This window comes from Argopecten irradians, chromosome 14 (assembly GCF_041381155.1).
Source record: "Argopecten irradians isolate NY chromosome 14, Ai_NY, whole genome shotgun sequence".
NCBI lineage: Eukaryota > Metazoa > Mollusca > Bivalvia > Pectinida > Pectinidae > Argopecten > Argopecten irradians.
The window spans coordinates 17,613-27,002 of NC_091147.1; the positions used below are offsets into that span (position 1 = coordinate 17,613).

Here is a 9,390-nt window from a genome sequence, read left to right on the forward strand (position 1 = left end):
TCATTCAAGGTCACAGGGGTCAAATAGGCTAAAAGAGTTTAAACAACTTCTTGTGAATAACTAAGAGGCCTAGAGATCTGATATTGGGTCTGTGGCATGCTAGAATAAATGGCTACCAAATTTGTTCAATCAGATGACCTTGACTTTCATTCAAGGTCACAGGGGTCAAATAGGCTAAAATCTTTAAATGACTTCATGTGAATAAATAAGTAGCCTAGAGACCTGATATTGGGTCTGTGACATGCACAGATGAATGGCTACCAAGTTTGTTCAAATGAAGGACAATGACCTTCATTCAAGGTCACAGGGGTCAAATAGGGTAAAATCTTTAAATGACCTCTTGTGAATAACTAAGAGGCCTAGAGATCTGATATTGGGTCTGTGGCATGCTAGAATAAATGGCTACCAAATTTGTTCAAACAGATGACCTTGACTTTCATTTAAGGTCATAGGGGTCAAATAGGCTAAAATCTTTAAACGACTTCATGTGAATAAGTAGCCTAGAGACCTGATATTGGGCCTGTGACATGCACAGATGAATGGCTACCAACTTTGTTCAAATGAAGGACAATGACCTTCATTCAAGGTCACAGGGGTCAAATAGGGTAAAATCTTTAAATGACCTCTTGTGAATAACCAAGAGGCCTAGAGATCTGATATTGGGTCTGTCGCATGCTAGAATGAATGGCTACCAAGTTTGTTCAAATGAAGGACCTTGACCTTCACTCAAGGTCACAGGGGTCAAAAATGCTAAAATCTTTAAACGACTTCTTCTCAAGAACCAAAAGTCCCAGGGTACTGATATTTGGCCTGTAGCATGCTGGGATGAATGGCTACCAAGTTTGTTCAAATGAATGACCTTGACCTTCATTCAAGGTCACAGGGGTCAAATAGGCTAAAATCTTTAAATGACTTCATGTGAATAAATAAGTAGCCTAGAGACCTGATATTGGGCCTGTGACATGTAGAGATGAATGGCTATTAACTTTGTTCAAATGAAGGACAATGACCTTCATTCAAGGTCACAGGGGTCAAAAATGCTAAAATCTTTAAACGACTTCTTCTCAAGAACCAAAAGTCCCAGGGTACTCATATAGGGTCTGCGGCATGCTTGGATGAAGGGCTATAAAGTTTGTTCAAATAAATTATCTTGACCTTCATCAGGTCAAATAGGCTAAAAAAATTTAACGACTTCGTGTGAATAACTTAAAGGCCTATAGAGACCTGATATTGAGCCTGTAACATGAATGACTACCTTGAGACTGGAAATTGGATTTGCAGCATGGTGGGGATCAAGGGACCTTCATTCATGGTCTAATTCATTAAATATATCAGGACCTGCACTTCTTCTAATAAATGAGTTTTTTTGGATTGCCTTAACTGTGTGCCACTTCTTTATTCTTTGAGGTGTTGTATTGTGCCAATAGTCAGATGACCGTTAAGGCCCATCGGCCTCTCGTTCATAACCTAATGGAATTGGTCCCGTTTAAGGGTAACAACAAGAGTTATCTTCCCTTTCTCTTCTCTTCATTTCATCCGCGACACTCCTTCAGGTGTCGCCCAACTAGTACACGATAGTCTCTCTAATATAAAAAAATTTTGTGGGGACATAGACTATATCATGTTGGTGGGGACATACACAATATCAAATACACTGCCCTGAAGGTAGAATGTTAGAATTGTACCTGCTGCCCCTATTGCATGATCATAAAAGGTGACTAAATTTAGGATCTTATCTTTTCTCTTCTTCCTAGCTGACTTTATCTTTCCTAATGCCTCCCTTGGCACTGCCTCACTTTTGGCCTTGAGTTGAGCGTTCGCCCCTGTGAGGAAGGCTCTGGGTTCTGTCCCCTGGCCGAGACACACCAAAGTCTATAAAAGTGGTAGTTTCTGCTCCTGCTTAGGGCTCAGAATACAGGGAGTGGGACGACTGGTTCGCCCGTTGTCAGTATGAAATGAAGAGAAAAGAGCGATAACATTGTTATCGTTCTTGAACGAAATGTATAACACGGCTAAATAAACCTATCAACCCGCTTATTTTCGCGATTTGAGTCAGTAGAAAACCCAACGATACTTTTTGCTCAAATTTTGAATGTAAGTAAATCTCGGCGTGATCTATCTATTGAGATAATCGTCTTAGCTGTGAAAATTCAAAATGGCGAGATATTTTGATGTAAAACCCCAGAAATCGGTATTTTGGCCTTAAGTTTCTGTTTAAGTCAACTCCAAAATTTCAATAAAAATGCTGACGAATAGGAACTATCATTAGAAAAAACAGAGGTATTTCTGAAAAAAATGGTTTCTTCAAATCTTTGATATGTGCCACAAAACCCCAATGCGGTGGTCTCGAAGTTGGGTATATTTTTGACGTTGTCAGTGATTTCCACAGGACTGTTTTAAAGTTCTAGAAGCGTCTATACATGTGACGTCATTTCCGGAAATCCCAATATTGTGTATTGAGCCGGGCTAACGTCAAGCTGGCCCGCAATCCCCAGACTCTCGCCGCTGAACGAGACCAGCCGAACGAGAGTCTGGTCCGGTTCTTGTTTCAATTTTGTGATTTGAAATCGAGGCTTACCGAAAAATCGGTAAAGCTTTTGATTGGCTGATTTAAACACACCCACAAATATGGCGGAAATGTTTGGGAAAGCATTGTCGGCTGCTCTCCAACAGAGGAATATACCTTTCAAGTTAAAAAACTTTCAGGAAAAGATTCTTGAGGATATTGTTGTGAAAAAGGAAGATGTGTTAGCTGTGTTACCAACAGGATACGGCAAGACGTTGATATATACTCACTGATACCAACTTTGAATGATTTATATGAGAATCAAGCTGACAGCATCGCTATTGTTATTTCTCCGCTGGTTGCTTTAATGGAAGACCAAGTTGTCAATATAGAAGCCAGTGGAATCAGATGTGTTTACGCTAGCAAGCAACAATCACAAGGTATGTATAAATATATAAGTTTGAATAAACTTAATAAAGTGTAACTACATAGGCTACATTTATATTCAGTGTGTAGCATGTTGCCAATCGCGTGTAGAAATCGAAAGTAACGTAAAATGGGTCAACACATGCAGTATAAAAACCGACGAGGTCGACGAACGGATTCTAGTTATTTGTCAACGAAAATTTTCTTATTTTGTATGTATGGCAATCAATGTTTCAAGTGTGTTTGTTTGTTTCTTCTTTTGAAGATCAGTTTAGAACAAGTAATATATATTCGTTTGCCATAAAATGGGAGATGAAATACTATTTTTCTTCAGTAATCTATTGATGGATCACAGGGCCATGTATAGTCTCTATGAAAAAATAGCCAGAAATACATATTTATGCCCTGTGGATGGACGGTGTCATTGCCATTACGTACATGTATATGCTGATTTGAACACAACTTCCCCTCTTGTTGACTATATACGGGCATATATGTAATTATACATGTATTGTATATGTTTTGAATAATTCAGAAATCAATACGGAGCTGGAAAATGGTTCAATCCCCATCGTAATGATGAGTCCAGAAGCCCTTTTCCTTGGAAAATGGAGACACATCTTATCTACAGAAATATATCAGACTAGAGTTGCAGCCATTGTGATTGATGAAGCGCATTGTGTGGAACAATGGTATCAATGATTATATTTAACTTGTATTATAATATTTCTTCAATTTGGAATTTCACATTCTAGAATTTTTCAACCTTGAACATATATAATTGTATATAGAATTATAGTAGATTTTGCTTCAGTTGAAAAGTTTATTTACATCGTCTTTTAATCATGGTACACTGTATATAGTTTAAAGCACAATTTAAATAATAATTATTATCATATACTAATAACAGAACTTCTGAGAGTATTTTGATATAACTTGAAAAGTTATAAAAAAAATATATCATTTTCTTTTTTTGATCAACCCATATCCATAAGGTACTGATTTGTCTATATGTACTGTATGATCTACTTTTAATTCATTTTTCCAGGGGAGATGAATTTCGTACTGACTACGGCAAACTCTCTGAGCTAAGAAGCCTCCTACCAAAAGCTCCAATGCTAGCATTGACAGCTACAGCCTCTCCAAATTCAAGACAGTCATTACTGAAGAAGCTTTGTATGGAAAGGGGTAACATTATCGTTAAGAACTGTGACAGAAAAAACATTAATCTGAATTGTATAAAAGCCCCCCGTGATGCCAAAACAGCATTCCTGTGGTTAATAGAGTGTCTCAAGACTGAAAAACAACTGTGTCAAAAGACTGTTATATATTGCCGTAGTATTAAATCATGTTCACAATTATTTAAACTTTTTATTGATGCTATTGGTTACCAAGCATATTGTGGACCTAAATGTGCAAAAAAACGACTATTTGCTATGTACCATCATTCTACATCAACAATGTGCAAAAAATTAGTCATGGATGAATTCTCAAAACTTGACAGTACTTTAAGAGTTGTAATTTGTACCTCAGCTTTTGGCTTAGGAGTGAATGTGCCAGATATCAGTATGGTTGTTCACTGGGGGGCATCAAGGACCATAGAAGGATTTATGCAGGAATTTGGAAGGAGTGGTCGTGATGGAAGAAGTGCCATGTCAATTCTCTACTATCATGGAATGGACATAAGCAAAACATCAACAGACGATAAAATGAGGTCATATGCAATTACAGATACCTGTAGACGAGTTTTGCTACAAAATCATTTTACTCCAGATGTTCTAAGTACCGATATGAAATTCCAGCCACAACATTTTGTGCTGTGATAACTGTTATAGAAACTGTAAATGTCTTAGCTGTCCAGATTTGCATGTTGCCCTTCTTTCAGAGATAGAAGAAGACAATGATTTGTGTGAAGCAGCTGCAAAATTTGAAACTATGTCAATTTGTCGTGTAGTGTCTGAATCACAGCGGAAGGAAATAAGTACAAAATTGTACGAGTATAGAAAATTGCTCATTGAAAACACTGGTGTTCCATCTTTATTGAATGGTGGTATTTTAACTGGGCTAAGTGATTCATTTATTGAATCAATTGTTAATAATGTTCATTATATAGGGGGCATAGATGATCTATTGTCAGATTATGTATTTGACAGAAGTTGTGCAAGTTCAGTGATGGATATTATTGATGAAACACTTCACAACTAATTAAATAGCTGAATTGCTAAAAGACACCTGAAAACATGTGTACAATGTTTGTTACTGTAAACTCATGTAGACTTAGATTATCATGTTGTTGGTTTTTTCTTTCATTTTGAAGTTATAGTGCAGCTGACAGGAACAATTTGTCTAAACTTATGTTTCATTAGTTCTCCATATCCAGCACCATTTTTTTCCTGGTAGTGTGGATTACCGGTAATATAACTGGATTATCTCCCTTTGATTATATCTTAATTGATTTTTGGTAAGTTGGGTCTTGTGTTGGGGTAGTTAAGCCTAAAGGCATATGGAGATGATAACTTAATTATATAAACCATTAAAAGTCCTAATGTTGGCTATGTACATTTTATTCTTAACTTGATGTGAAATTCAAAACAAATATATGACATCAATAAAATTTATTTGATTGGATATGATAATTGTATTCTTGTAATTTCAGTGAAAGGTAAATATAATAAAACATACATTAAAGGCCCACTACCTTTCCGGAGCAAAATTTATGGGTTTCTTAAAAACATTAATAACAAAAGAAAATATATATCGATGGCTTAAGATGAGGTTACAACACCAAACATATGCAAGATTTCCTGTCTAATGTACGATAACAGTGGAGATTCATTTCGCTGTTTTGCCGTCTGGCGCAGTGATAGTCAACTACCGCGCGGCATTTAGGACGACGGCGGGAAACATAAAACGACCCGCGTTATGAAAATTAACATTTTATTCATTCTAATTAAACAGTTCTGAAGTGATGATAAGTGCACTAGTAAACGTATAGTTAATAACTTCTGCGACTCTACAAAATAATTGATCTCGTTTTACATTCCTATTTTAAAAATTAAAAGCCGTTTCGGAAAGGTAGTGGCCCTTTAAAGATGCTCCACTGCCAACAATGCATAAAAATGATATTCATCATTTCAACAATAAATGGTGTTTACTCATGTTAATGAATGTCTAATTAACACAAAAATAATATTAGATAACTTGTTTTGCTCTTGGTGGATGTGCAATCAGTACTTCAAGATCTTTATCTGAATAAAAAATACTTATTTGACAGCTTATGTTTTTGATAGAAAAAAATACCATTTGTCGGCGGTGGAACATATTTAAAAGAACAAGAGATCCCAGAGGGATCTTGGCGCCCACCAAAGAATGATCTACGTCTGACAATAGAAATAAGGATCTTTTCTCTGCTTTCAAACTTTTACTACATATACAATTTGAGAAAGATCTTTTCAGTACTTTTTGAGATATATAACACTAACAAACTTCAATTATCAAAATCCAAAATGGCTACCTGTTGGCCATCTTGTTGACTGATCGGTCCCAATATGCAATATGCATATGAGAGCGATCACTTCAGTACTTTCTAAGCGTTAACAAACTTCAATTATCAAAATTCAAAATGGTGGCCTGTCGGCCATCTTGTTGACTGATCGGTCCCAAAATGTAACATGCATAACTAAGGACCTAAGGGAACCTGCACATGAAATTTGAAACACATCCCTTCAGTACTTTCTGAGAAATAGCGGTAACAAACTTCAACTATCAAAATCCAAGATGGCGGCCTTGCGGCCATCTTGTCGACTGATCCGTCCCAAAATGCAATATGCACAACTAGGGCCCTAGGGGAACCTACATGTGAAATTTGAGAGAGATCCCTTCAGTACTTTCTGAGAAATAGCGATAACAAAATTCAACTATCAAAATTCAAGATGGCGGCCTGGCGGCCATCTTGTTGACCGATCCGTCCCAAAATGCAATATGCAAAACTAGGGCCCTAGGGAAACCTACATGTGAAATTTGAGAGAGATCCCTTCAGTTCTTTCTGAGAAATAGCGGTAACAAACTTTACCTACCAAAATCCAAGATGGCGGCCTGGCGGCCATCTTGTTAACCGATCCATCCCAAAATGCAATATGCACAACTAGGGCCCTAGGGGAACCTACATGTGAAATTTGAGAGAGATCCCTTCAGTACTTTCTGAGAAATAGCGGTAACAAACTTTAACTATCAAAATCCAAGATGGCGGCCTGGCGGCCATCTTGTTATCCGATCGGTCCTAAAATGCAATATGCACAACTAGGGCCCTAGGGGAACCTACATATGAAATTTGAAAAAGATCCCTTCAGCCCTTTTTGAGAAAGAGCGGTAACAAGAAATGTTAACGGACGGAAGGACGGACGGACGGACGGACGGACGGACGGACGGACGGACGGACGGACGGAAGGACGGACGACGGACCACGGACAAAAAGCGATTTGAATAGCCCACCATCTGATGATGGTGGGCTAAAAACAAGAAGCATAGGCAGTCTTTACATTATATGAATCCTGATACAATATAGGAACAGCACAAATTCCGTTGGCATGAGATGAAACAACAAACACAATAAGATGCAATTTACATTATATGTACAATTAAATATGCTCATACTTTAATTTTTACACAAAAAAAAGACATTTCTCCACAACCGTCCAAAAAAATGATATCAAATTCTGACAAAACATGTACAATGAATGTCAGGAACATGTGAACTTGTATTTCACAGCATTTTGATTAATATACATGGATGGGTTCAGTTACATAGAAATGTAATAAATTAAATTACACATTACATTTTCAAATGGCATTAACATGACATGTACTTTGCAATGTAATTAATTCATTAAATTACCATTACTTTTAGTTTATACTAACAAAAACCACAACTTTTAGATATGCCATGCACTAATGTTCAATGTGTAAAGAATAATTAACTTTAAAATACATATATAAGTATAATATACATATATACCTGGTACATACATACATGTACATTTGCTAGATTAAGGTATACATGTGTCATTTTATTTGCCAATACAATTGCATTGAAGGTTCATCTATTTTTTAGGTTAGATTTGATAATCATCAGAGTTTCCAAATTGTTGTGTTTATGTCTTATCAGAAATGTAAATATCATAGATGCTCAGCCAATCGACTGCTAGATCGAGGTAACATGACTATACAAATATTAATAATATTCATATGATATAACTTTGTCAGCTTCTGAATTCTATAGATTTTACCCCATAGTTTTTGTCAATTAAATTATTCTTTTTAGTAATTTGTGTTGAAAAATAAATATGAAAGAAGCCATACCTATATATAATATAGTGCCACCTTTGAATTTCATAGTAAATGTGTAGGTGTACATTATCAGAATACATATATATGATATGGAAGGCATGCATATCAGATAAAGGATATCAATCATGGCAAAAATGGCATATCAGATATCAGGTACTGTCTATATATCTTCATGTCTATGGAAAAACAAAGCATGCATTTTTGTAATGTAATTAATTAAATTACCATTACATGTAATTGAAATTTGCCTCAATTACACATTACATTCATTTACTATGTTATATGTATACAAATTTTATCCTGATTTTTTTTTTTAATTCTGGTTTCATTTAAATTATCAATAAACTATTTTATCTTCATCTAATAATTAAACATGATGTAATAGGTATTCCTTTAATTGCAATGACGTTTGGAGCATACATCATTCCATTTCGACTAAACATGATCTGTTTCAATAAAAAAAAAATCAATACTAATATACATTTTATTCATAGTATTCATAAAAAATGAATAAACAATTCATATATAGTTTATGTTCCATTACAAACAATGATGTTGAAATAAACATATAAATCACAGAACAAATTGCGAGGGAACTGAAAAAACATTTGGCCAGGTAACCTAAAATGGATATCACATGAGCTACTGAATGAACAAATTCAACAATGGAAACTTTGAAGAGTCTAATAATTGTTTAACTAGCTAGGGAACACATTTTGCTGCAGGATTTATTCTGCATTATAATTCAAAATGCATACTTTGTGTTTGAATACTCCTGTTTCTTCACATTTATCCACTTATGTAGAGTGTGTAGGTTGACACCTTGGAACATATCAAACTGCTCTTGGAAGGAGTCATGTTGTCTACCTGCTGCTATCGAAAACACATTTGCATTTTGCAATTGGTTTACAACAGCTTTTACGTCCTCTGTCTTGTCACGATACGCATGACGGATCCCTGCTCTATGAACACCTAACTCCCTTTCTAGCTTCTCATTTACATTGTGGCAGAACATCATGGTTTTCCCAATCCTGTCCACAACCTCCGGTGTTTGATTTGGTCCAAGTAGCTTCACACGGCTTTTTGCATATTTGTTAAGCAATTCCATCACA

The 9,390-nt window shown here is 35.9% G+C and overlaps 1 pseudogene; it reads left to right on the forward strand.

The window, feature by feature from the left end:
• Positions 1-557: 557 nt before the first annotated feature.
• Positions 558-4,901, forward strand: LOC138306981 (ATP-dependent DNA helicase RecQ-like; annotated as a pseudogene).
• Positions 4,902-9,390: the final 4,489 nt, after the last annotated feature.